Below are 6,814 nucleotides of genomic sequence, written 5' to 3'. Positions count from 1 at the left end.
GAAGGAAATAGGGAAAGGGGAAGAAAAAGTGGTGAGGGAAATGATAGCAGAAACTTTCCTACTCTATGGAAAGAGGCTCTGGTACAAATCCAGAAGCTGAAAAGAGTCCCTAATAAAATAGACCATAGTAAACCAACACCAAGGCATATAGCAATCCAAATGGCAAAAAAAGAGAGAAAGAAAGGTTAACTTCTTAAAGCAATACAGGAGAAAAAAAACTCAAGTACAAAGCAAAGAACTTATCAATCAAACCCAGATCTCTTATTTGACACAATGCAAGCAAGAAGACAGTGGAATGGCATATTTAAATTTCTGAATAAAAGAAACTTCCAACCTAGAGTTCACTACCTGGCAAAACTCTCATTCATATGGGAGAAAAGACTAAAAACATTGTCAGACAAGAAAGAACTCACATTATTTGCAAAACAAAACTTTTTCTAAACTATTCAGAGATGAATTACACAATCCAAACTCCCAATTGTAACAACAACCACCCTACACAATACAACTGCACAACAGCCCTTTCTGTTAATAATCTCCTTAAATGTCAATGGAGTAAACTCTCTTATTAAAAGACACATAGTGAAGAGTTGGATTAGGAAACAAAACCCAGATTTCTGCTGTGTGCAAGAGACACACCTACAAGTACAGGATAGACACAGGCTTAGAATAAAAGGATAAAAATCAATTATTCAAGCCAATGGCAAACAGAACAAAGCTGGAACAGCCATTCTTATATCAGACCAGATTGCATTAAGCCTCAATAGTGATCAGAGACAAAGAGGGTCACTACTTACTGAACAGGGGAACACTAGACCAAGAAGTAATAACTCTGGTCAATAGTTATGCAGAGCCAGCAAATTATGTAAGGCATTTGCTCTCAAACCTGAAGAAACATACAGAAGAAAATGTGATAATAGAAGATCTCAATACACCACTATAACCACTGGACAGATCCACCAGACAGAAAACTAGCAAAGAAATTAGAGCCCTAAATGAGAAATTAAAAAACTAGGGCTAATGGACTTATATAAGACCCTCCATCTCCAGAAAGCAAATACATGTGCACATGGAACCTTCTCCAGAATAGACCATGCCATAGGATATAAATCTAACTTGGATAGCCAAAAATATAAGGATTATTAGAAGTACCCTATCAGATTACTATGCAACATAGATCAAAATTGACTATAAAAAGAAACTATGGAGAAAATCCAACACCTGGAGATTAAACAACATACTGCTCAACAACAGCTGGATCAAAGAGGAACTCAAGAAATAAAATCATTTCTTGAGACAAACGATAATGAAGAGAAAAATTATCAAAATCTGTGGGACACAGCCAAAGCAATAAATAGGGGAAAACTCATAGCAATACAGGTCTATGTCAGGAAAGAGAAAAATGACAAAATCAGGAGTTTAAAAAGACACCTTAAGGAGCTGGAAAAACAGCAGCAAAGAAACTCAAACACAACCAGAAGACAAGAAATAATAAAAATGAGAGCATAAATAAACAACATAGAAACTAAGAAAATAATACAAAAAATATCAATGATACCAGAAGTTGGTTTTTCTTTCTTTCTTTTTTTTTTTTTTTTTTTTTTTTTTTTTTTTTGGTTTTTGGTTTTTGGGCCACACCTGGTAACGCTCAGGGGTTACTCCTGGCTATGTGCTCAGAAGTTGCTCCTGGCTTGGGGGACCATATGGGACACCGGGGGATCGAACCGCGGTCCATCCAAGGCTAGCGCAGGCAAGGCAGGCACCTTACCTTTAGCGCCACCGCCCGGCCCCCAGAAGTTGGTTTTTCAAAAGAATAAACAAGGTAGACAAACCACTGGCAAGACTCACCAAAAAAAAGAAAAAAAAAAAAAAAAAGGAGGAAAGAAACTCAAATAAATAGGATCAAAAATGAAAGGGGAGAGATTTCAACAGAACCCCAAGAAATCCAACACATCATGAGGACTGATTATGAACAACTATACTCAGTCATGTTAGAGAACCCAGAGGAAACCAATAAATATTTGGAAAAATATCATCTTCCAAGACTGGATAAGGAGGATGTAGAAAGCCTAAACAGGTCATTCACATCTGAGAAAATTGAATCAGTAATTAAGAAACTCTCCAAGAACAAAAGTCCACATTCATATGGTTTTACAGGTGAATTCTATCACACATTCTGAGAAAAATTATTATCACTGATCCACAGGCTCTTCCAAAACACAGAAAAAAACAGAAATTCTTGTTAATTATTTTTATTAGGCTAATATCAAACTCATTCCCAAAGATGGCAAAGATACCTCCAAGAAAGAAAACTACAGACCAATTTCACTGATGAACATAGATGCAAAAACCCTCAACAAAATCTTAGCAAACCAAATCCAACACTACATCAGAAAGATTATACACCATGACCAAGTGTGTTTTATCCCAGGGATGCAAGAATGGTTCAACAGATGCAAATCAATCAACATCATACACTACATAAAAACAAGAAAGACAAAAATCACATGATTATATCAATCAATGCAGAGAAGGCATTTGACCAATTCCAACCCTTATTCATGATGAAAACACTCAGCAACATAGGACTGGAAGGAACCTTTCTCAAGATAGTCACAGCTATCTATGAAAAGTCCACAGCCAACATTATCCTTAATGGCAAAAAACTGAAAGCATTTCCACTAAGATCAGGAACTAGGCAAGGCTCTCTATTCTCTCCAATCTTATTCAATATAGTTTTAGAAGTCCTAGCAATATCAATCAGACAAGAGAAGAAAATCAAAGGAATCCAAATTAGGAAGGAGAAACTCAAACTATCTCTTTATGCAGATGATATGATGATATCAGGGGTCTCAAACTCAATTTACCTGGGGGCCGCAGGAGACAAAGTCGGGGTGATCCTTGAGTGCCAAGTTAGTAATAAGCCTTGAACATTGGAGGGTGTGACCCAAACAAATAAAAACAAAACAAAACAAAAAAAGATTCCTCTAGGGCAGGGCCACAAAATGTTGTACGAGGGCCACAAATGGCCCTCAAAAGTCCTAAAGAGTCCACAGTAAAACTCCTAGAAACAATTAACCAATACAACAAAGTGGCCAGCTACAAAATCAATACACAAAAGACAGTCGTGTTCCTCTACACAAACAATGAAGCAGAGGAGAAAGAGACTAAGGAGACAAGCCCATTTAAAATAGTTTCCCCAAATATCAAGTATCTAGGAATCAATCTTACAATAGAAGTGAAGGACAGGGTGTGGCCCAAAAACCAAACCAAAAAAAAAAAGAAAAATAAAAAGAAAATACGTTGAACAAATTGTTTTTTTTCTTCTTTGTAATTAACAGGTATTAAGTATTTATTAAAAGTAATTATCAATATCTTAATTAGATTAAAAGTTATATTCTGTTCATTATGTTCAGTTAAAAATTTTAAAATTTGCATTCAGGGAATATGCTGTGCTCTTTATTTTTTAAAGTTTTATTTTATTTTATTTTATTTTATTTTATTTTATTTCTTTTTGGTTTTTGTGCCACACCCAGTGACGCTCCGGGGTTACTCCTGGCTATGCTCTCAGAAATCGCTCCTGGCTTGGGGACCATATGGGATGCTGGGGGATCGAACTGAGGTCTGTTCTGGGTCAGCAGTGTGCAAGGCAAATGCCCTACCACTGTGCCACAGCTCTGGCCCATTAAAGTTATATTTTAAAACTTAAATTTGTTTCAAATAATTCAACCACAATCATTAAGAATATTTCTGAGAGGATTAAGATATTGTGGGTTAAAAACTTTTAATAGTGATTACAAAATATATAGTTAATAAATTATATATATTTCCTCAATTAAACTGAGAATCTTCTGCACCTCAATAGAAATAGTGCCCAGGATACAAGAGCCACCCACTGAGTGGGAGAAACTATTCACCCAATACCCATCAGATAAGGGGCTAATATCCAAAATATACAAGGCTCACTGACAGAACTTTACAAGAAAAAAACATCTAATCCCAACAAAAAATGGGGAGAAGAAATGAACAGACACTTTGACAAAGAAGAAATATAAATGGCCGAAAGACACATGAAAAAATGCTCCACATCACTAATCATCAGGGAGATGCAAATCAAAACAACGATGAGATACCACCTCACACCCCAGAGAATGGCACAGATCACAAAGAATGAGAATAAACAGTGTTGGCGGGGATGTGGAGAGAAACTCTTATCCACTGCTGGTGGGAATGCCATCTAGTTCAAACTTTATGGAAAGCAATATGGAGATTCCTCCAAAAACTTGAAATTGAGCTCCCATACGATCCAGCTATACCACTCCTAGGAATATACCCAAGGAACATAAAAATACAATACAAAAACCCCTTCCTTACACCTATATTCATTGCAGCATTATTTACCATAGCAAGACTATGGAAACAACCCAGATGCCCTTCAACAGACGAATGGCTAAAGAAACTGTGGTACATATACACAATGGAATATTATGCAGCTGTCAGGAGAGATGAAGTCGTGAAATTTTCCTATACATGGATGTACACGGAATCTATTATGCTGAGTGAAATAAGTCAGAGAGAGAGAGAAAAACGCAGAATGGTCTCACTCATCTATGGGTTTTAAGAAAAATGAGACATTCTTGCAATAATAATTTTCAGACACAAAAGAGAAAAGAGCTGGAAGTTCCAGCTCACCTCAGGAAGCTCAACACAAATAGTGATGAGTTTAGTTAGAGAAATAACTACGTTTTGAACTGTCCTAATAATGAGAATGTATGAGGGAAATGGAGAGCCTGTTTAGAGTACAGGCGGGGGTCGGGTGGGGAGGAGGGAAACTTGGGACATTGGTGATGGGAATGTTGCACTGGTGATGGAGGGTGTTCTTTATATGACTGAAACCCAAACACAATCATGTATGTAATCAAGGTGTTTAAATAAAAAAAAATAAATTATATATATTTCCTCTATAACATTTCAGAGATAAAAAATTTGAGAACACAAAATGAATATTATAAAATTTAGATAGGAAGCTTATATTAAGATTTTTCATAGTATTCTTAAAAATTAAATACTTGTTCAGAGTTATAGGATGAAAATTTGGAGCCATCAGTGGTTCACTAAGAGAAGATTTTCAGTTTTATCATTTTGTTTTAGTATAGCTGATAGGATACTCTTGTAACTACACTCCTTTTTATTTCATAATATGTTCTTTAAAAATATTTTTTAATTTGGGATAAAAGAATATATAAAATTAAAATACTTTATGGATTAGTATTTCCTTACATAAGTTTTATGTAATCAATAGTATATAATTTCTTTTTCTTTCTTTTTTTTTTTTAAATATGGAACACTTCACGAATTTGCGTGTCATCCTTGCGCAGGGGCCATGCTAATCTTCTCTGTATTGTTCCAATTTTAGTATATGTGCTGCCAAAGCGAGCACGTATATAATTTCTTATTTTCTGCATTATCAAGATTATATGTTCTTATAACCTAAGAAAACATATTTACTTTTGACTTATTTTTGATTTATGCAAATTTTCATGTTAATTTAATAAACATACATCTGATAATTTGAATGCTTGTCTTTTCTTATGAATGTCAAAATATTTTAAATATGAAAACATAGTAACTTTTTTCAGTAATATTTGCTTCAAATTCTTTCTTCTATCTTATTCTATTTTTAATATGATCAAGTTGATTCCTAAATATAGAATTTTAATGTAATCATATTTGACAGATTCTCTTATGGTTTCTAGGTAGCATTTCTTGACTAGAAAAAAATTTCACATGTAGAAAATGCTGGTGTTTAATTAAAATTGACAATTTTTCATAAGGTTTCTAGGTAACATAATGATTAGAAAAAAGTTTTTACGTACAGTAAGAAAATGGTGTTTATTACAGTTTTCTTGGAATGTGTTCTATACCACAGTAATGTTGGTAAAGTTCATGTATGCAGCAGCAAAGAGCATGAACAAACCCATGCTGTTGTTTTCTAGCAACATGAGCCTTTATTATTTGCATTATTTTAAGTTTTTGTATTGTATTGTAAATTTTGATTTTTCTATTTATGCATGTTACTTAATGCATTAAATGTTTTTATCCAAGGCTAGATAAAATTTCAGTTTTATTTTGGCTATCCCACTCACCATAAGAATAAAAAGTTAAAAGCATTTGCATCTCTTACATATTAGTAAATTCAAAAACAGTATTTGGACAAAATGAGTGCCTACTCAAGTGAAAATATTCCCATTCTTTTTTTAGACAGAGGCAGCAAGCTGTATTAGCTGAATGCTGTGTAGTAAGGTCTTCATGTAAAATAGAATTGTTTTCTTCTCTTCTTACCATGTCAGTTATGTAAGTCCTATTTTATTTTGTCTCATGATTTCCCCCTTTGATGTTCACCTTACCTCTATTTGCTCTCGTGATTATTTTACGTGAATCATAGACACAGGGACTATGGGGAAAATGATAGGTCATTGTATTCAGACCTCTGTACCTAGAGCATGTTATTGCCAGACACTTATATTATTCCCTTTAGAATTATATTTAATCTCTTTCTGAATGTCTTATTGATATTTCCTCAATGACCTCTTTGTATTGCTATTCCATTGCTAAATTGCTCTTACCTTTAGGACACTTTTTCTTATAAGTAATTTAAACATGCCTTTCTTATTTTTTGTAAAGCATTCTAAGTCAACCATAAATGATTCTTCTCTCTACAATACACATTTTTCTCCAATAAAATACTACGTGCCATGGGAAGCAAGCCATCCATTCAACATGGAGGTCATTCAGAATTTGGCAATTGTGTTAT

At 34.3% G+C, this 6,814-nt stretch overlaps 1 non-coding gene across 1 annotated transcript; it reads right to left on the bottom strand.

The window, feature by feature from the left end:
* Positions 1 to 5,333: 5,333 nt before the first annotated feature.
* On the bottom strand, positions 5,334 to 5,440 carry LOC126010466 (U6 spliceosomal RNA). The gene has a single exon (XR_007496494.1). It is a non-coding gene; the product is annotated as a U6 spliceosomal RNA (small nuclear RNA).
* Positions 5,441 to 6,814: the final 1,374 nt, after the last annotated feature.

Source organism: Suncus etruscus, chromosome 5, assembly GCF_024139225.1.
Source record: "Suncus etruscus isolate mSunEtr1 chromosome 5, mSunEtr1.pri.cur, whole genome shotgun sequence".
Classification (NCBI taxonomy): domain Eukaryota; kingdom Metazoa; phylum Chordata; class Mammalia; order Eulipotyphla; family Soricidae; genus Suncus; species Suncus etruscus.
Note: the sequence above shows the minus strand (reverse complement) of the source record. Positions and strands in the feature narration are given on the sequence as shown.